This window comes from Pseudorca crassidens, chromosome 4, assembly GCF_039906515.1.
Source record: "Pseudorca crassidens isolate mPseCra1 chromosome 4, mPseCra1.hap1, whole genome shotgun sequence".
NCBI classification, from domain to species: domain Eukaryota; kingdom Metazoa; phylum Chordata; class Mammalia; order Artiodactyla; family Delphinidae; genus Pseudorca; species Pseudorca crassidens.
Window position 1 is genome coordinate 134,822,440 of NC_090299.1, and position 22,707 is coordinate 134,845,146.

The window sequence follows — 22,707 nt, forward strand, 5'->3', positions numbered from 1 at the left end:
TTTCATGTTGCAGGGCTTCTGCTACAAACTAAGGTATCCGTGAAGAACTTTAATTGTTGTTTAGAAAAAAAAGAGAGCGAAAGGAGGTAGCTCAAAAAAAAAAAAAAAAAAAGAAGAGGAAAGGCGATAGCTTTAGTCCCTGGAAGCATCTTACTTGACATGACTTTGTTTCATGTTTTTGCTGAAGTAAGATATCCGAAGTAATTTGTATCTCAATACCCTGTCTCATTACCGTTCTGAACCCCGCTTGACCAGCAACATAAAACAATGAACTGCGCAAGGTCCAATATTGCATTTTGTATGACTCATTGTAACAACCAGCTGTAATATATAGGTTTTATCTTTTATTTTTTCCTTGGTGTTTCATGCTAAAGTGAGAAAGGGAAGGTTATTTTTAAAAGCATTCTCTGGACTGTTTACATTTAATATTTGTTACTGTCCTTCACTAAAAAAAATAACCATCAGCAAGAGGGTTAATTGAAATCTAGATAAGCCTATTTTCTATCATTTTACCCTGGTCAAAATTGTCAAAGTAAAATTACAATGGAAATTTCTACAAAGATGTTTAGATACAGGTTCATGTTCATGAGCTAGGATAGTGTAGAAGATGATTCACAAAGTGATGGTTAAAGGTTGGTGTTTACATTCGAGTTTCCTTTCAATTTCCTCTTAGGAGCTTACTTTTGGTTTGGTGGAAGAAGGACCCTGGAGCTTGTTGATGCTGAAAATGTTCATCTCAGACGTCCTTGTCCTTGAGCCTGTTCTGTTGGGGAGATGGCTGAGGTAGGGGTGGGTTGAGGGAGTGGGGCCATTAGGGGAAGACAAGTTGAGAGAAGGCCACTAAATATTTGTTTCTTAATTAGAGGTTTTGTTATCTTGACAAGAGCGAAACAAGCTGTGTTCAGTGAGATTCTTAAGGTCTCTAAGAAGTTTTTCTTTATAGGAATAAAAAATACATACCTCAGTTAAAAGACAGAACATAGTAAAATGCTCAAGTGCCAAATGTATAAATTGATGTGACCAACACCCAGATCCACATATACAGAATACCAGACACCCCATAGAGCTTCTTTATGTCCCTGCTAACCACATCTTCTTACCACCACCAACACCACCACCACTATTCTGTCTTGCTTTGCATGTTCTTGAATATCATATAAAAGGAATTATACTGCATGTAGTTGTTTTTTTGTGACTGGCTTCCCTTGAGCAGTGGATACCTGGTTTGCTATTTCTAAGTAGAAGGAATGGGATGAGCAGAAGTCTGTATGGACGAAGCATTTTTCTTCTTGTCTTTCATCTTTTTTGTCTTAAAATTTAAAGATGTGTAGGCACACATTACCTATTTCTGATGCATTAAATGAGCTATGCTAATGACTAAAAGGAGATAGTTCCTAACCCCACCAATTAAAAAAAATCCTTATTGTGCACTTTGGGAATATTTTCTTACATTCCCTTTACTTTAAATTTTAAATCCTGTTTTGTTTTAATTTTTAATTTGCATTTCATTTCTACAGTCCTGCCTTCTTGGCAATACATGAAACACAGGAGCTGAAGGTAATATTGCTCTAAACAGAAGTGGCAGGCTTATCTGACCACCTTCTGATGTAGTGTCCAACAAAATCTGGTTTTATTATAAGTGTTTGTTTCTTGTGTTTAGACCCCATCTTTAAAAGACAAAGTTATGGTCAGAAAAGGCAAGACAAAATAATATGTGGATAAGTTTAAAGAAGTTATTTAGTGTTAAGAACTTGAGTGAGGATTGGTAATCCTCTGCCTGCTTTATGTCCTAGCTAGGCCCAGATCTCTAATTTCTTTACATGCTTTCCTTTTATAAACTCATCTAGTCCGTGAATTCAAATATGATCAATAAGTTGATGTATCCCAAATCTCTGTTTCCAGCCCAGATGTCTCTAGTACTAATCCCAAATGCCTCCTGGACATCTCTGGGCATCTTTGCCCATTTTTCTATTGCTATACTCATCTTTTTCATTGATTTATGTTTTATGATTATTAATAACATTGTTGGTTATATTGTTGCCTCTCATCTTCCAGTCTGTGCCTTTTCTTTGGCCTTTGTTTGTGGTGTCTTTTCTTACACTGAAATTTAGTTTGAATGTAGTCACATTTATTCATCTTTTCCTTTATATTTTGTGCTTTGGGTGTCTGGTTTAAGAAATCCTCTCCTAGGGCTTCCCTGGTGGCGCAGTGGTTGAGAGTCCGCCTGCCAATGCAGGGGACGCGGGTTCATGCCCCGGTCCGGGAAGATCCCACATGCCGCGGAGCGGCTGCGCCTGTGAGCCATGGCCGCTGAGCCTGCGCGTCCGGAGCCTGTGCTCCGCGACGGGAGAGGCCACAGCGGTGAGAGGCCCGCGTACCGCAAAAAAAAAAAAAAAAAAAAAAAAAAAAGCCTCTCCTACCTCAAAATCACAAAGATATTCATTTATCTTTTTGCTAAAAGTTTTAAACTTTTATTCTTCATGTTTTATTCTTTTTTTAATCAACCTATTTTTGTGCATGAGGTAGAGATCTAATTTATTTTATTTATTTTATATATGAAAAATTAATTGTTCTAGCAGCATTTATTGAATAGTATAACTTTTCTTTTATGGTTTGTAAAGTCATTGATTTCAAATCAGTTTTCCACACATCCATGGATTGTTTATTATTTTCCATTGGTCAATTTGTAGGACCTCTATAACGTGACCACACTATCATAATTGCTGCTGTTTTATAATAAGTGTTAATAGCCAGTAGGGTATTAACAATAGTTAATATTCATCTATTTTCTTCAAAATTTTCTAGGGAATGACAGGCCCTTTCCTACTATATATGAATTTCAGCATCATCTTGTTAAGTTCTATAAAAAACTTGAGTGTTAATTGAAAATTCATTAGGGCCTCAGTTTCTTCTCTGTAATATGCTGATAGTAATGGTTGTTATGACTATATGTAATTAATTTTTTTAGTGTGCTTAATGAATGGTTATTATCAGCAGTATCGTCTTCATCGTTGGCAGTGAATGAGCATTACCTCTGGCTTTGAGATCTTAAATTCAGAAATCCTACCTTCTAACCACAACCTCATTTATTTGTTTATACATCGTCCACTCCTTTACTCCCACTAACCTTATTTCTCGACTTCTTCAAGATATTTAGTGTTGAAACCATCTCTATTTTTCTAGTCTGTCCGTCCAATCCCGGCTTTATTTTTTCCCATTCCTCACAAAAGTTGCTCTAATTCTTCACCATTCTATATTATTTTTAAGCCTTCTAATTGATACTATCAGGCTTGTTTTGGGCTCAGATAACCTTGATTTTTAGTTACTAGAGAATCTTTCTTCCCCATCATCTCTAAATGTGACTATAATTCCTCCTGTACTTAGTGTCTGCCCTGTCCTTTAAATTTAACTCCTCCCTATGTTCTAGAACTCATCCTCCAAGACCTTGCTCCATCAGTTACCTTCTCTCAGATTTTCATTTTCTTGTTCTCTACTGGCCCTACAAACTGGTGATTTCCAGGCTTTCACATTTCACCAACCAATAAATTTTTTAATTGAGGAAATCAACATGGGTTTGCCAACTTTATTTTGTCAAGAAAAGATATTTAAAAGTAGTATAATAAACAACAAAAAATGACTACCATCTGCTACTGGAAGGCAATATAGCATAATAGTTAAGACCACAAGATTCTGGAGCTAGACTGTTTAGACTAGAATTCTGGCTGTGCCAGGGTAAAATATATAACCTATAAGAATGAAGACAATACCTACTTCTTAAGGTTGTATTGTATATACTAATTCAGTGATTAACATATATGAAGCAACTAAAACAGTACCTGGCACATAGACATGCACAGTAGTGTTAGCTTTTATCTTCGTCATAATTATTATTTTTACATTGCTATCAACACATGTTTTTTTTTTCTTTCTTTTTTTTGGCTGCGTTTGGTCTTAGTTGCTGCGCGTGGGCTTTCTCTAGGTGCGGTGAGCAGAGGCTGCTCTTTGTTGCAGTGCACAGTCTTCTCATTGCGGTGCTTCTCTTGTTGCAGAGCGCGGGCTTCAGTAGTTGTGGCACGCAGACTCAGTAGTTGTGGTTCACGGGCTCTAGAGCGCAGGCACAGTAGTTGTGGTGCACGGGCTTAGTTGCTCTGCAGCATGTGGGATCTTCCCAGACCAGGGCTTGAACCCGTATCCCCTGCATTGGCAGGCGGATTCTTAACCACTGTGCCACTAGGGAAGGCCCAACACACCTCTTTTATTGTCGCTGAACCTCGTTTTGTTTCTTACAGTGGTTGCTCTAGGGCTGCACAGTCTGTATGATAGTGCAGTATGCCAGTGCTAATCACATGTGGCTCTTGGGGACCTAATTAAGATTGCTATAAGTATAAAATGCTTAAGAGGACCCGTGCTGATTTCTGGAGCTCATTTCCTATGTATCTCCCACCTCCCCTTTCCCTACTCTACGAAGATAACGAGTAGAGAGACAAAGAGTAAATTGTACAAGTTGATAGAAAAAAGTTGATAGAGGTTTCATATGGTGCATACAGAGGTGAATGTGTTGGACTTAATAACAACTCTGGAAGCGAAAGGGTAATGGAGCAATGCTTCAAAATTCTGAAGGAAAATTACTTCTAATTTAGAATTCTGTATAAGTCACGCTGTCAATCAAATATAAGGCTAGAATAAAGTTATTTTCAATCCTGAAGTCTCTCAAATATACAGTTCATTCATCCTTTTTCAAGAAACTAATGGGGGATGGATACCACCTACGTGTGGATTAAACCAAGAAGAAGTAGGACATGTAATCAAGCAAATAAGAAGCCCAAAGTAAGAGAGAGGTAAAAGGAATTGGAGGTTGATAGATTGAAACAATAAGATGAAATTAATGGAACACCTAATATGTTTGAACAAATTGAGAGGAGACTTACCCTCCTGGGCTCAAATTAATGATTTAAGTTTGGGGTTAAATTAATGATTATTATGTGAGAAACTAAGCAAATTTTTAAAAAGGATTTCTATTAAATCTGTCAGTTTATGTGTTCAGACATTTTTAAAGGGATAAACAAAACTTTTTTAAAAAGAGGATTTTGATTTTGGTGTTCTTATATTATACTTCCCTTTTGTTTTTGAGGAACCACATTTTAACTGCCCACCTTACCCACAGTGTTAAGAGGAAATGCAGCAAACTGGAAATAAAAGCAAAACTAGAGAAACAAATTTGGTATCTTTAAATTAATAACAAATGGTAAAACTATTTAAAAGTCTTCTTCCATAATGCTTGTGGTGCTAAAAACAAGCAGTATATAGAATTGCCTAATAGAAAATTCCTAGAGACACTTGGTAGAATAGAGTGAACTTGGAAAAAACCTTTCTATTCTGTAATTTCTATGAGTGTGTATTGAGATGCCACTTTTGTAGTCACTGACTAGAAAAAGATTATAGTTAAAAAGTAAATAGATACAAAATTTATGTATACATACATAATAAAGAGCTTAATTCTATGTAGATCTTTGAAGCTTCTTTTTCTTTTTCGGAAGCCACCTTTTTTGTCTTAGAAATTCCACGCTTACTGTAATCTTGATATATAATCATTAAAAAAATAAGGTAGAATCTTATTTACCTCAGGAGTTTATGGAACTAGCCTACTCCAAGTGCTGATGAACTAGGAACTAAAGAAAACAGGAATCTGATATGCTTTGTGATACCACTGTGCGTTTAATAATATGTTGCTTTATATTATCTAACTTTTGAATTTATATTTGCCTTTGAGCTTATAAACTCAAAGATAGCTGCATTTTATATAGAATAACACTATTCAGATTGAGTGCACCCAATATATCTTGTTAATGACTGTTATGTTTAGAAAATATGTAGGTTGTAAAAATCTGGAAGTAAACAGTTTAAGTACATAAGCCACACCAAGTATATTAGATGGATAATTTCCTGGTTCCTCCATGTCATGTTAACTTAAAAAATGTTTAACATGTCATTTATGGCTATTCGCATCTTTTCAGCCACATCTCTCTTTTGTCCACTTAATTCTTAAGCATTTTTTTTTCCTACTCCTGGTTAACATACTATTTTTGACATATTACTTCTTTAAATCAGAAACTTTAAATTCCACTTAAGATTTTCTGAGGTGCAATTTTCTTAGGTATTAGCAAATCTAATAGTTCAAACTAATTTCATTTGCTACCTTAGCACTAATCATTTTTTAAAATTTATTTTATTTACAATTTTTTATTTTTGATTGCATTGGGTCTTTGTTGCTGCGCACAGGCTTTCTCTAGTTGCGGCAAGTCGGGGCTACTCTTAGTTGCCGTGTGGGGGCTTCTTATTGCGGTGGCTTCTCTTGTTGTGGAGCACAGGCTCTAGGTGCGCAGGCTTCAGTAGATGTGGCTCACGGACTCAGTAGTTGTGGCTGGCAGGCTCTAGAGCACAGGCTCAGTAGTTGTGGCGCACGGGCTTAGTTGCTCCGCAGCATGTGGGATCTTCCCAGACCAGGGCTTGAACCTGTGTCCCCTGCATTGGCAGGCAGATTCTTAACCACTGCGCCACCAGGGAAGCCTAGCACTAATCATTTTATGCCTGGACCGTAGCAACAACCTGCCCAATATTTGACTTTGAGCCTCCAACTCTAAAATACTCTATGCAAAGCTTTAAAAATAGTTTTCCTAAATGAAGGTTTTTTGGTTTTTTTTTTTAATAGACTTTATTTTTTAGAGCAGTTCTAGGTTTGTAGAAAAATTGGGCAGAAAATACAGAGAATTTCCATATGACACTTCACATACACGTACACACCCAGTTTCTCCTATTATTTATGTCTCGCATTAGTGTGGCACATTTGTTACAGTTGATAAACCAATATTGATTCATTACTATTAAAGTCCATAGTTTACATTTTAGGGTTCACTCTTTGTGTCATACAGTTCTGTAGGTTTTGACAAATGCATAGTTTCACGTATCTAACGTTGTGTTATAACAGAATAGTTTAATTGCCCTAAAAATGCCCTGCGTTCTACCTATTCATCCCTACCCCTCCCATCCCACACCCCTGGCAACCACTGATCTTTTTATTATCACTATAATTTTGCCTTTTAAATGAGATTTTTACTGTCCTTCAAAACCTGTATCTCTAAAGTAGATCCATATATGTGAAAAAAAGCAAGTTGCAGAAAATTTGTATAAAATCCTATTTATAGATTTTTAAAACTATACACATTCACACATTTGATTATGCATAGGACATTTCTGGAAGGAGACACAGAAAAATGATTATTTCTATGGAAAGGAAGAGTTAATGAGGTCTTTAACTTTCTACTTTTATTTAAATTTCTTACCATGTACAATATTATTTTATAATTTTAAATTATTTATTTATTTATTTTTTGCGGTACGCGGGCCTCTCACTGTTGTGGCCTCTCCCGTTGCGGAGCACAGGCTCTGGACGAGCAGGCTCAGCGGCCATGGCTCATGGGCCCAGCCGCTCCGCGGCATGTGGGATCTTCCCGGACCGGGGCACGAACCTGTGTCCCCTGCATCGGCAGGCGGACTCTCAACCACTGCACCACAAGGGAAGCCCATAAACTCATATTTTTATACCTAATATTCTCTTATGACCGTTTTATGATTTCTTGTTCCTTCTTCACACATTAGTAACCTCCCACTCAGCATCTTCTTGACTCCTGTCTTAGGCTCAGTTTCGTTTTAAAATTAGGGTCACAATTTTTATTCACCCTTTTAAGCAGTTGCAATCTGCTTTACCTGCTTTATTTTTATAAGCAATTATTACCTTCTAAAATGGTTTAATGGTTAGTTAGATATTTAGGTGTTTGTATGTTTTTGTCTCTGTGCCCCAGGCCACTTTGCACCACTAGAAAGTACACAAAGATTTTTGCCTGTCTTGTTCACTGATGAATCCTCAGTGCCTGACAGTTCATAGGTGCACAATAAAAATCTTTTGAATGAATAATTGGATTGTTTTTAAACTATCAAATTTGAATTGTTTTTTAAAATTAAATATCTGTTCCTATAATTCTGTTTCAGTTGGTATATGTTGTTTAATTTGTTGTGTCATATGGTGATCATACTCCTCAGGTGTCTAGATATTTTGGTTCACAGGCTCATGTTCTCTACTGCTCTCTCTCATAATGGATGTGGAGGATAAGCAAAAGGGTAGACCCTAGTTTTACCCCTTCCCACAAGTTGAAGGAATAGAGAGCGGAAGGCTCCAGGCACCACAGAAGAGTATAGTGCTCTATCTCTGTTGGTTCCTGTTTCACTGGACAACTCCTTTAGTAAAGATTTGCCTTGAAATTCGTAATTCAACAGCAGAAGGCTGTTGTAATCCACCAAAACCCTAGAGGTTTGGGGAAGGAATGGTGGAGTGACTGTCCACCGCTCTAGAATATCTGGTCAGCCCACACGCTTTTTCATCAGCAGCTCACTTTAACAGACATTGTTCTATGCCGGGAAGCCTGATCTGTTGCTGATGATTTGTGTAGTAATCAGTTGTCTGGAACTGATTGTCCCAAAGTGGGATGATCAGTGGGGGAGTGGCAGGAACAATACTTAAAAACTTCTGACCCTAACTAGGGTTTCTTCACAGTTTTTGATTTTATTCCTCAAGCCCTTACTTCCTTTCTGTACCTACCCAGGGTTAATTTGGAGGGAGGAAGCCAGCATCCCTTACTAGAGCTCTATTTTCTCAGGAACCGTACATAAGAAACCCACTTTAAATATAAAGACACAAATAGGTTAAAAGTAAAAGAATGGAGAAAGATCTACTATGCTAATGCTCATCAAAGGAAAGTGTAGTTGCTATATGCAGACAAAACGGACTTCAGAACAAGGAAAATTATCAGTGATAGGAAAGGTCATTACATAATGATAAAGAAGCCAATGCTCCAAAAAGATGCAGCAACCTTTAATGTGTGTATGTCTAACAACAGAGCCTTAAGACAGCTAAGGCAAAAACTGACAGAACTTCAAGGAGAAATAAACGAATCCACTATTATAGCTGGAGACTTCATCACCCCTCTTTCAGTAATCAATAGATCTAGCAGGCAGAAAATCTGTGAGGATATAGTTGAACTCTGTAGTACCATCAGTCAACTGGATCTAATTGACATTTATAGAATACTTAACCCAACAACAGCAGAATACACGTTCTTCTAAAAGAGACATTTATCAGTGTAAGAAATAACTTGTATGCAAAAATATAAACATATTTAAAGTTAATAGGTATATAATACATTTAGAAAAATATGTACAGTGAAGTTTAACATCTGTAATATTAAAAGAGCTCTTAGAAATTCACATCAAGGGAACAAGCAGGGACTTCCCTGGTGGCTCAGAGGTTAAGAATCCGCCTGCCAATGCAGGGCACACAGGTTTGACCCCTGGTCCAGTAAAATCCCACATGCCGCGGAGCAACTAAGCCCGTGTGCCACAACTACTGTGCCTGTGCTCTAGAGCCCGCAAGCCACAACTACTGAGCCGGCATGCTCTAGGGCCCACGTGCTGCAACTACTGAGCCCGTATGCTGCAACTACTGAAGCCCGTGCTCCGCAACAAGATAAGCCACCGCATGAGAAGCCCACACACAACGAAGAGTAGCCTCCTCTCGCCACAACTAGAGAAAGCCCGTGTGCAGCAACAAAGACCCAATGCAGCCAAAAAAAGAAAAGAAAAGATATACACAGTATGGGACCACTTTGTAAATTCCAAAAAAAAAAAGATATTTTAAAAAAAAAGGGAGCAAGCAATTCTATAGAAAAATGGGTGGGCAAAGAATACGAACTCAGCAAATGGTAAATCCAAATGTGAAAAGATGCTCAAAATCAGAAGAAATCATGGGCTTCCCTGGTGGTGCAGTGGTTGAGAGTCCGCCTGCTGATGCGGGGGACGCGGGTTTGTGCCCCGGTCCGGGATGATCCCACATGCCGCGGAGCGGCTGGGCCCGTGAGCCATGGCTGCTGGGCCTGCGCATCCGGAGCCTGTGCTCCACAATGGGAGAGGCCACAACAGTGAGAGGCCCGCGTACCGCCAAAAAAAAAAAAAAAAAAAAAGAAACAAGAGAAGAAATCAGGAAACTGCAAACTAAAATAATGAGATGCCAATTAGGCCTATGTAACAGATTGGCAAACCTTTTTTTTAAAATTCAACTAACATTTATTAAGTGTCAGTTTATTAAGTGACAGAGCTAATCTAGTGCTCACCAAAGCATTGTGAAACAGATCTTATCCCTGTTTTACAGTTGAAGAAAGAGGATCAGATAGTTAAATTGACTTGACAAAAATCACATAAAGGAAACTGGGGAATTCACTCTACTGGAACTATTTTTCTTTTTCTTTTCCTTTTGAGGAGCAATTCATTCAAATGTAATGTGTGTTTGTGTATCTAGATAGGTGGATAGGTATTTATGTTTTGAGTTGAAGTTTCCCCCACATATCTGCCATCCACCCATTTCCCATGCCAACACCACTCGTCTCACAACCACTTTGATTAGTTTCTCAAGTATTTCCCAGAGCTTTTTTTATACAAATATGAGTTTATTTTATTCTCCTTAAAAAAAAGAAAAAAAGCAAAGGTTATAATAATGCACTGTGTTCCACAACTCAGAGTTATGTAAGTAGCTCCATAATGAGAGTTCTTATCCTTTAACAGCTGCATTGTATTTCACTACAAGAATACCAGAATTTATTTTACTAGCCCTTATGATGGATATTTGCATTGATTTCAGTCTTTTGCTTTTGAAAACAGTGTAGTAATGAATAATACTGTTTATAATTTTGTCTCACATGTTCAAGATTTCACAGAAATAAGATTGCTGGATCAAAGGGTATGTAATGTGTGTGGGATTTTGATAGATATTGCCAGATTTCCCTGTGTTATATAAACAACATGGAAGAGTGACCCCACAGCATTGTCATTAGAGTATGTTATCAAACTTTTGGACTTGGGACTGATAAGTGAAAATGTTTAATCTTAGTGTAGTATTATGCATTTCTCCTGTTACAAGTGAAGTGAGACATCTTTTCAGAATGGGCAAAATGTTAAATGACCAATAGCACCTGTTGCCAGTAGGGATCCAACTAAAAGGGTATTATACATTGCTGGTATAAATGTGAACTTTTTCAACCTATTTGCAAAACAGTCTGGCAACCTGTGTTAAAATGTTTTAAACTACAAATATCTTTTGTCCTAGCTACATCATTCTTGCGAATCTGTCCTATAGGTATAAAATACTACGTAAGGGTCTATCTGTGAGAATATTCACTGTAGTATCATCCATAGTATCAAAAAACAAGTAACAAAATGAAAGCTCATTAATAGGAAAATGGTTGAATTAATTACAGTTTTTGTATCTTATGGAAAGGAATAAATTAAAGCAGTATGAGTTGAATTGTGATTTCCACAAGATATTGGGTTAGCCAAAAAGTTGATTCGATTTTTTCTGTAAGACAGCTCTAATAGCGCTTAGTTGTCTTTAACTTCATTCAAAACAATTTTGTTAGATTGTATGTGACAGCTGTCATATCAGTGTGCATTTAAAAAAACTTATCAAAATTGGTGAATTTTTAAAAAATATTTGGTTGCACTGGGTCTTAGTTGTGGTGGGCTCCTTAGTTGCAGCACGTGGGCTCCTTAGTTGCAGCAGGCAGGCTTCTTAGTTGCAGCTCGCCAGGTCCTTAGTTGTGGCAGGTGGGCTCCTTAGTTGTGGCATGTGAACTCTTAGTTGCAGCATGCATGTGGGATCTGGTTCCCTGACCAGGGATTGAACTCCAGTCCCCTGCATTGGGAATGCAGAGTCTTAACCACTGTGCCACCAGGCAAGTCCCAAAAATGCAGAGTCTTAACCACTGTGCCACCAGGCAAGTCCCAAAATTGATGAATTTTTATGTAGCCATTTTAATATTGAAGATGGAAGAAAACAACATTTTCAGCATATTATGCTTTATTATTTCAAGAAAGGTAAAAATGCAACTGAAATGCAAAAAAAGATTTGTGCAGTGTATGGAGAAGGTGCTGGGACTGATCGAACATGTCAAAAGTGGTTTGCGAACTTTTGTGCTGGAGATTTCTCACTGGATGATGCTCCATGGTTGGGTACATCAGTTGAAGTTGATAGCAATCAAATCTAGACATTAATTGAGAACAGTCAACGATATTGCTAGAGGGAAATAGCCGACATACTCAAAATATCCAAATCAAGCGTTGAAAATCATGTGCACCAGCTTGGTTATGTTAATCGCTTTGATGTTTGGGTTCCACATAAGTTAAGTGAAAAAAATCTTCTTGACCGTATTTCCGCATGTGATTCTCCACTGAAACATTACAAAAATGTTCCGTTTTTAAAACAAATTGTGATGGGTGATGAAAAGTGGATACTGTACAATAATGTGGAATGGAAGAGATCGTGGGGCAAGTGAAATGAACCACACCAAAGGCGGGTCTTCATCCAGAGAAGATGATGTGTGTATATGGTGGGATTGAAAGGTAGTCTTCTATTATGAGCTCCTTCTGGAAAACCAAACGATTAATTCCAACAAGTACAGCCTCCAGTTAGACCAACTGAAAGCAGCACTTGACGAAAAGCGTCCAGAATTAGTCAACAGAAAACGCATAACCTTCCATCAGCAAGACCGCATGTTTCTTTGATGACCAGGCAAAAACTGTTCCAGCTTGGCTGGGAAGTTCTGATTCATCCGCCATATTCACCAGACATTGCACCTTCGGATTTCCATTTATTTCGGTCTTTACAAAATTCTCCTAATGGAAAAAATTTCAATTCCCTGGAAGACTGTAAAAGGCCTATGGAACAGTTCTTTGCTCAAAAACATAAAAAGTTTTGGGAAGATGGAATTATGAAGTTGCCTGAAAAATGGCAGAAGTTAGTGGAACAAAACGGTGAATACGTTGTTCAATAAAGTTCTTGGTAAAAATGAAAAATGTGTCTTATTTTTACTTAAAAGCTGAAGGAGCTTTTTGGCCAATCCAACACTACTGCTTAAATGAGAAAAAAACAAGATGAAGAAAAGTGTGTATAATATGATCCCAGTCTATAAAACATAATCGTCAACACACATAAATGGTTTGCATATTTGTGTTTGTGCCTGTTTACACTCAAAATATTTATATTTGTAGATGTATATATACACACATGAGTATTTGTATATAACTATATGGGGGGAATAATGGAAAATACATATTACTTGGGATATAGGTTTGGTTGCTTTAAGGCCGAAATAATAATGACTTAAATAAGATGGAAGGTTTTTTTTTTCTGTTCCATAACAGTCCAGAAATAATCAGTTCAAGATTGATACAGCAGCCTCAGGTGTTAGGGATCCAGGCTTGTTAATCAGCTATACTCAATATGCGGCTTCTATTTCATGGCCTAAGGTGGTTGTTCCAGCTCCTGCCAAGATGTATCTGGGAATGGGAAATGGAAAAACAGTATACCTCTTCTTTTTAAGGGCATGTCACAGAATTTGCAGCCATCATTTCCACTTATAGCCCATGGGCCAAAATGTAGTCACATGGCCAGACCTCCAAGGGAAGCTAGGAAATATAGTCCTTGCCTGTGTAGCAATGTACCAAGCCAAAACTTGGGGGTTCTAATACTAAAGGATGAGGGAGAAGAAGGGACACTGAGAGACAATAGCAGTCTCTGCCATAATAGACTAGATTATTCCTGCATTACAAATCAACCACAAAATTTAATGGCTTAAGACAATAATGATTTATTATTTCTCACCATGCTGTGTTTTGGCTAGAAAGTTTTTCTGTTGGTTTTCTCTGGGCTCATTCACATGGCTCCCTTCACATGGTCTTTCATCCCAGACTTATTCACAGCATAGTGGCCCAGGGCAGTGTTCCAAAAGGTGAAAAAGGAACTGTAAAGCCTTTCTAAACCTCATCCAAAGAAGTTGCACAGAGTCACAGCTTCTGCATTCTGTGGTCAAAACAAGTCCCAAGGCTAGCCTAGATTCAAGAAATGGGGAAATAAACTACCTTTTGTTAGTTAAGGTGGCAAAGGCACATTGCAAAAAGGCATAAACAAAGGAGGCATGATTCATTGGGAGCAAATATTGTAACAGTCTAACATGACATTTTTACACTTATATGTGTATGTAAATTTTTGTTTGTCTGCATATTCAAAGAAATGTAAATAAGTACTGTTATAATGAGTTAAATTCATGGTGAGCAGATACAAATATGACCACATCACTCTCTTGCTTATTATTGCCTTACAGATTAAAGCCCAAGCCCCTTAGCCTGTACCACTTCTACTGTATTTTACTGTCTCCCAGGAAATGTAATGAAAACCAAGCAGAAAGATAAGTCTAGCTGAAGTTGTTGGGCTTCAAGTAAGTTGTGGAATCTGAACTGGGCGTTGAAGGAAGAAGTGTTTGAATTGATGGAGAAGGGCAAGTAGGCATAACCAGTAGTTCCTAATCTTATTGGGACCACCCTTTTAAAAAACTGAAATACAGCATACTGCAGAAATAAATGAAGTATCTATCATAAAGTAAAAATATTCCTCTATCCATCACCCAGGAAATAGAATATCACCAGTTACATGGAAACCTCTTATGTGACCTCCCAGTAACAATCCTGCCCGTCCTCCCCAAATGTAACCACTCATTCTAATTTCTAACCATAGATTAGTTTTGCCTGGTTTTGAATCATACATGAGAGATTAAATATGCATTTCACCATTATATTTGTAAGATTCATCTGTTGTTTGTAGAAGTAGTTTGTTCATATTCATTGCTATATTCCATTATGTGGATAAAATAAATATATCCATTCTGTTGTAGCTATTTGGGTTTTTTCTACTTTGGGGCTACTAACAAATAATGGTACCACAAGCATTGTTTCATATGTCACTTGGTGTACGTGGGCAGACATTTCTATTGAGAGAGTACATAGGGTTAAAATTCCTTGGTCATTGAGGTAGATTCAAACTGTAAAGAATGACAGTTTTCCAAAGTTTATGTTTTTTATATCCTCCCCAGCAGTATATGAAAGTTTCATGTTCTCCACACCCTAGGCAACACTTAGTATTGTCAGTTTTGTTTTTTTTTTTAAGCCATTCTGATAGGTGTGTAGTGGTATCTCATTTGGCATTAATTTGCATTTACCTGATGTCTATTGAGCTTGAACACCATCTTACATTATTTGCCATTTGGGGATCCTCTTTTTTTTAAGTGCTTGTTCAAGTCACTTATCCATATTTCTGTTGGGTTGTCATTCTTTTCCTTATTGAACTTTAGGACTTCTTTATGTACTCTGGATATGAGTTCTTGGTCAAATATATGTGCACCAAATATCCTTCCCCATAACATGGTTTGTCTTTTCATTTCCTTAATAGCATCTTTTGGAAAAAAGTTCTTAAGTTTAATATATTTTACCAATCTTTTCCTTTCTTATTTTGAGTGTGCTTTCTATTTCTTTTTATAACCCTAATTGATAGATTAATTGGTACCAGGAGTTATCACAGGAAATGGATCCTCACAATGGGCTTCTGGGATTGGCTTATATGCACACATACACACACATGTAAAATCAATCACAAGGATAACCTCATTGCTATAGGTACAAGGACCACAGGTTATAATCCATGGCTTACAGTACTGTTGTGATGACCATTAATAGCATGGGATGGAGTGAAGATGGAGGGGAGGGGAGAGAAAGTATCACCATGGTAATCATAGTAATTATAAAGATTCTGAACCCACCAGGCTTCTCTTATGGTCCTAAACACATTGTACATAGGAAAAAGAAAAATATGAAAACTATTAATATATAGTTAAGAATGCTTGTAGGGGATCAGAACTCCTCCACTGTAGCTTTGAAGGAGTCCTTCATCTTCTGTAATCAGTGGGCAGATAAGGTAGATTCGTAGTACTAATTAAATGCTCAGTTCTTCCAGTTTTCTTACACTAAGGTTAGCATTGATGGAAAGGAGTGGGCCCTGAGACACAGAATGGGGATAGTTGGGCAGACAAGAAAGAAGCTGAGAACTCTGAACATTCATATTCCCCTGAACTTCCTTTGCTCTCAGAGGAAACCAGCCTCCTCTGCATAGAGGCTTTCAGTGACTACATTTGGGGCAGCTCTCTTATAAGTTGATTCCTATTGTCCTCAGAATTTACCCTCACCACCTCCCAGTTCCATCCCAACATAGCCTCCCCATCAGGGAAGTATGCATCCTGCTCTGGCAAGAGACTACCTACAGAGGAGTTTAAGACCTTGTCGTTTTGACCAGCAGGAACCTAGGGAGTATATATAGAAGTGGGTTCTAAGGGTGTTACACCGAGGGAAAGTAGACATAAGGTTTAATCAAGGCAAACTTACCTGAGAATTAAGATTTAATATGTTGGCATTAATAGTTTGCTAGGATGAGCCTTGGACTCAGTAACTGCCTACAAATAATAAATGGCTCCCAAAATAAAAAATAAAAATAAACGGCCTACAAATAAAATTTGAAATAATAATTTCAGAATATCAGAAATCCCCTGGCATACCATAGAGGAAGGAGTACAGTGGCTCCTTAGCCATCCTCAACTTTCACCAAGTCATTAAAAAATGCATTGGTGGGGCTTCCCTGGTGGCACAGTGGTTGAGAGTCCGCCAGCCGATGCAGGGGACGCGGGTTCGTGCCCTGGTCTGGGAAGGTCCCAGATGCCGCGGAGCGGCTGGGCCCGTGAGCCATGGCCGCTGAGCCTGCGCGTCCGGAGCCTGTGCTCCGCAACGGGAGAGCCCAAGACAGTGAGAGGCCCGCGTACGGAAAAAAAAAAAAGCATTGGTGATGGGAGCACCAGCATTCCCAAAGAGCTCTGAAGTGGTTCTCCTTTGTTTGCAAAAATGATGGTGATGAAAGCTGTGGTAGAATTGAGTTTCCTGATCTCAGTGGGAATAAAGAAGTCTAAAGTGGTAGAGATCATATGATAGCGTACAACCGTCAGAGACAAGGTGGGCACAATTACCATAATAAGCCAAAAACGAAAATGTGAACAAGAGTGTTTTGACCCACAGGGAAAAGTAGTAATGGATACTAAATGATCTTGAGGTCCCTGGAAATAAAATAGATTAACCTATTAAGGTGCTGCTTGACATATTTAGGTGGAAAAATTCTGAGATGTAGACTAACTTGTGTTATTACAGTTAAATTGGTACTTCCTGATGATCGGGAGAGATTTGGTCCTTTAGCGGAGGAACCTGCAATGCAGCCACAGTGGTATAACCATGAATCTTCCCCTAACCCACTGGTTTCCAAACTTGTCTGCACATAAGAAGACCTTAGAATTCTAAAGCCAAGGGCACACCCCAAGCCAATTAACTCATATAAGTTCTGTGGGTGAGACCCAGGCACTTGTATTTTTAAAGCTCCCCAGGTAATTCCAGTGAGCAAGTTAGGGAATCACTGCCCTAATCCTTCTCTGGTGGCTATTTATTGGTTAAATAGGGGGCCTAAGAAAGTCAAGTGACAGATGGAGTCCTGGCCAGAGTCTAGCTAACAGTGAGCCCAGAGAGACCCACACTGGTTATTTCTCCAGCCCCAGATGTGTAGTAAGAATAAATATATTTTAATAATTGAAGCAATCTTCATTTTGGTTTTCTGACCAATAGATTGAGCATTATGGTAGGAAGGACTACATAGAAGTTCAGAATTGCTTGTTACCACTCCCTCCCAAGACAGTAAAAGAAAAGCAGTACAGAAGTTAGTGCCCCCATGCGGGCATGGTGATTCGTACCAGATTCCCATTTAAATTCCCTGTGTGGTAACCAGATGGGTAGTGAGAAATGACAGTGGATTGTTGCAAAGCTTAATCAGGTGGGGTGCCAACTGCAGCTATCCAGGTGTGGTACCTGCACTGGAGGAAGTTAGTACAGACTGCGACCTGGTACACAGGTACGGATCTGGAAACGCGCTCTGCCCCACCCCCACCCGATTCCAGTCAGGAAAGAAAGCCAAAAGCAGATTGCGTTTAACTGGCAGGGACAACAGTACACCCTGTCTTGTGTCAGGGCTGTGTCAGCTTTCCTGTTGTCTCTATGGTATGGAGGGACCTTGACCATATCATTGTACCATAGACTATCACACTGGTCTATTACAGCAATGAAATTATGTTAAATGAACCTAGTGAGCAGGCTAGAACCTAGTAGCAAGCATTCTGCATGATTTGATAAGACATATGCCTGCCAGAAGATGCAAGATAAACCCTGCAAAACTTCCAGGACCTGCACCGAGTTTCTAGGGGTGCAGTGGCCTAGGACATGTTAGGATATCCATTCAAATAAATGACAGGTAGTTGTGTTTTCTACCATTATAACAAAGAAGAAGGAAAAAATGTGTAGCAGGCCTTTTGGGGTTCTGGAGGCAACAAAATAAAGTATATTAGGGTGACCTGCTCTTATCTGTTTCCAGATAACTATAAGACTACATGTTTTGAGTGGGGCCCAGAGCAAACTGTCTTGCCAGTTGGGCCTTATGATTGGGCAGATCCAATGGTATTGGAAGTTCATGTGTTAGAGATGTTAAATGAAGCCTTGGGTAAGTTCCAATAGGGGAATTACAACATAAACCCTTTGGTTTTGGAGTAAGGATGTATCTGCCTCAGCCAACAACATTTTGTTTTGTTTCTTTGAAAAGCACCTCCTGATTTGCTCCTGCTACCTGGTAGAGACGGAACACCTGATCATGGGACATCAAGTGACCATGTGAATAATAAAACCACCCATCATGAACTGGTGTTATCTGATTCACCGAACCATACAACTGGATGAGCACAGAAGCAGTCTACTCCCTATGAGACTGGGACATGGCTACAATTAAACTAAATGAGCAGGTGACTCAGACTCCTATAGTCCCTGACTCTACTCCTTCAGCACTTCCCCCCAAACCCATATAAATTGGCTTCATGAGGAGTTCTTTCTGACCAATTAATGGAAGAGAAAAAAGCATGGGTCCTGTTTGTTCATGGAAGAATCTGCAGTGAGCTGGCAATAGCTGGATGTGAGTGGTCACTACACACCACCACCACTCATTAGTGGCCCTGACCCAGAATAGTAAAGGGAAATCCTTCCATAGGGAAGAATTTTAGGAGACATGGCCTGAGGTAAGGGTATACACTGGTTTGTTGTCAGCAGCTTATGAGTTGACTGGCTAGACAAAAACTTGGAGAGAACAAATTGGAAAGCTGGTTCCATTTATGAGGCCAGCTGGGATACAATAACCTGCAAATTGGGGATGCTGACCTAAAGAATTGAGTATATGCTTAAAATCAGTAATCAGTATCTGGTGCCACCTTTCCCAAAATGTATGCAGAGTGGAGATGAGAGTAGTCCCTCTATTTTCAGTATGACTGATTTTGTAAAAAACAAACAAACAAACAACTGGTGGCATGTTTTCCAAACTTGGTGAAAAGCATAAAACTACAAATCCACAAAAGCTCAGTAAATCACAAGCAGAAAAATTGCAATGAAAGTCACACCTATGCATGTTACAGTCAAACTGATAAAACTAATTCAGAAAAACACTTAAAAGCATCCAGAGAAATTATACATTATACACAAGATGGCAGTTATATGAATTTTTTTAAAAGGATGCATAACATATAGAAAAATTCACAAATATAATTGTTCAGCATGACTTGCCACAAAGTGAAGATAACTATGTAATCACCACCCACATCAATAACTATGTCCCTTAGTCATTGCTCTTCTTCCTTCCCAAAGGTAATCATCATCCTGAATTCTAACACCAAAGATTAGGTTTGACAGTGGTTAACCTTTATATAAATTGAATACATGACAGTGGTTAACTTTTATATAAATTGAATAATGTATTCTTTAGTGTCTGGCTTCTTTTATTTAACGTGAGATTCATCCATGTTGTTACCTGGAGCAGTTGTTCATTCATTTTCATTGCTATACAGTATTCTACTTTATAAATATACCACATTTATTTATCCATTTTACTGTTGATAAACATCAGAGATGTTTCCTTTTTTTTTTTTTTTTTTTTTTTTTTTTTTTGCGTTACGCGGGCCTCTCACTGTTGTGGCCTCTTCCGTTGTGGAGCACAGGCTCCAGACAGGCAGGCTCAGCGGCCGTGGCTCACGGGCCCAGCCGCTCCGCGGCATGTGGGATCTTCCTGGACCGGGGCACGAACCCGTGTCCCCTGCATCGGCAGGCGGACTCTCAACCACTGCGCCACCAGGGAAGCCCCGATGTTTCCATTTTTGGGCTACTAGGAGGAGAGCTGCTGTGAACATTGTTGTGTATGTCTTTGGGTGTACATACGTATGCATTTGTGTTGGGTTCTTTTATTATGCCTAATAAACCACTTGAGGAATTTTTTGGTCCCTGAAACTTCAGACTTAGTGGTTTTGGAGGTTTTAGTACTCAAGGGAGGAATGCTTCCTAGGAAACATGGTTTCAGTGAATTAGAAGTGGACAGTGCTTGCTGGCAGGTTTGGGCTTTTTCTATCACTAATCAACAGAGAAAGGAGGGAGGGGATCACTACTGCCAAGGGTGAAAGATTCCTTTTAACAGGGGGAAATTGGATTGCTGCTACACAGTGGAGTAAGTAGGACTATATATGGAATGTATGATATTCACCAAGATTGCTTCTTAGTATTTTCTTGGCTGATAGTCCAATAAGAAAACTAGAGTAACCCAAAAAGGACCTCCACTAAGATTCATCTTATACGAATGAATGTTTGGGTCGCCACACGTGGTAAAGAACTCCATTCAATTTAGGTGCAAGCTGAGTGGGAGAAACCTAGAATGGGTGGTGAAAGAAAGCAGCTATGCTTATGAACCTAGTCCTCATGACCAGCTAAAACACAGGTTTTATGAAACTATGATTATGTTTTGTTACTTGTTTCTTTTCTCCCCTACCAAGTATGAAAAATTCTGGGGTGGATAATGTTTTTGGCTTCCGATGAGAGTATGACTGAATTGACACCCCATGATCACATTGTAGCTGATGGAAGGAGACTGTGGTGGAAAAGAGTGAGATGAGCATTTATATTCCTCCTGGCTCCTGCCATTAGAGGTTGCCTTGAACTGGATGTGTACCTTGACCAAAGGTCATTGCCTCTCTCACGATGAACTCTTCACAGTTCTCTCTCCTTCGAGACTGCTTAACTTCTTCTGTCTCTTGGAGATTAAGGGAGGTATAGTTCTCCTGCTGTTAGCCCTGGGTTACAGAACTATCCTTGTAATTCTCATATCCTATACACAAATTTGTAATTAGTCCCTCTCTTTAAAAAAAAGAAACAAAACAGCTTCCTTAAATGATCTTGAGTGCGTCATTTTTTTAAAATTTATTTTATTTGGTTGTGCCGGGTCTTAGTTGTGGCAGGCAGGCTCCTTAGTTGTGGCATGCGAACTCTTAGTTGCGGCATGCATGCGGGATCTAGTCCCCTGACCAGAGATAGAACCCCGCCCTCCTGCATTGGGAGCGTGGAGTCTTAACCACTGTGCCACCAGGGAAGTCCCTTGAGTGTATCATTTGTTTCCTGTTAGGACTCTTGACACATGAGTTTTTTATCCTTGTATTGCTTCTTGCCTAAAATCTACTTCGATATTAGCATAGCCACAGTCTTTGTTCGTTTTTGCATATTTTTTCACTTTAAACTTTCTGCATTCTAATATTTAAGGGTTGTCTCTTGAAAACAGGTTAAAGGTGTATCTTTATAAATCCAAGGCAACAGTCTTGACTTTTAATTGGGGTAATCAATTTACACTTAATGTAATTACTGATACATCGGGCTTTAAAGCTGCTATCCTACTGTTTCTTGTCTCCCCTGTTCTTCACTCTTTTTTCTCTACTTTCTTTATCCTTTGGGATAGATCAGGTTTTTTTATTCCACCTTTTCCTTTTGATTGGCTTCTTAGCTATATGTTCTTTTACTATTCTTTAATTAATTACTCTAGAAATTAGAATGTGCATACTGGACATCTAAAAGTCTAGTATATACTAGTACTTTATCCACTTCCAAGACAGTGTGAACACCTTAGACCACTTTATCCTCTCCTCTCAATTTATGTGGTGTTAATGTTTTAAATCTGTATGTTTTTAACACCACAGTATATCAGCATTGTTTTGTAAAATTAATATTCATTGAGATTTACCCATGTATTTTCTTTTTCATTGTTCTTCATCCCTTTCAGAGCTTCCATCTGAGATCATTTCTCTCTGCTCGAAGGCTGCTCTTTCCTCCAAGGCAGAGATGCTGGTGACAAATTCTCATTTTCTGTTTGTTTGAAAATACCTTTATATTGTCTTAACTTTTGAAAGTTATATTATCTGAGTATGAATTCTAAGTTGGCAACATTTTATTTTATTTTACTCTGAAGATAGCACCATTTGGTTGCAAAGCAGCTGTCTTATTGTCATTCATTTGATAGAATACTTTGTTTCTTACCTATGGATGCTCAACATTTCCTCTCTCTGGTTTTCAGCAGTTTTAATATGAAGTGCTTAGGTATTGTTTTCTTTGCCTTTTCCTTAAGGTTTATAGTGCTTCTTGAATCTGAGGCATGATGCTTTTTGTTTGAGACATCTCTTCCAGTATCACTTTGTTACAGTCTCTCATGCTTTTCCTTCTGGGTCTTAATTATACCTACATTTGGGACTTCCCTGGTGGCGCAGTGGTTAAGAATCCACCTGTCAATGCAGG

At 38.6% G+C, this 22,707-nt stretch overlaps 1 protein-coding gene across 2 annotated transcripts in view; it reads left to right on the forward strand.

Moving 5' to 3' along the window:
- UBE2D3 (ubiquitin conjugating enzyme E2 D3) overlaps window positions 1-22,707 on the forward strand; it is a 70,486-nt gene that overhangs the window by 577 nt on the left and 47,202 nt on the right. The gene's annotated exons all lie outside the window — the stretch shown is intronic.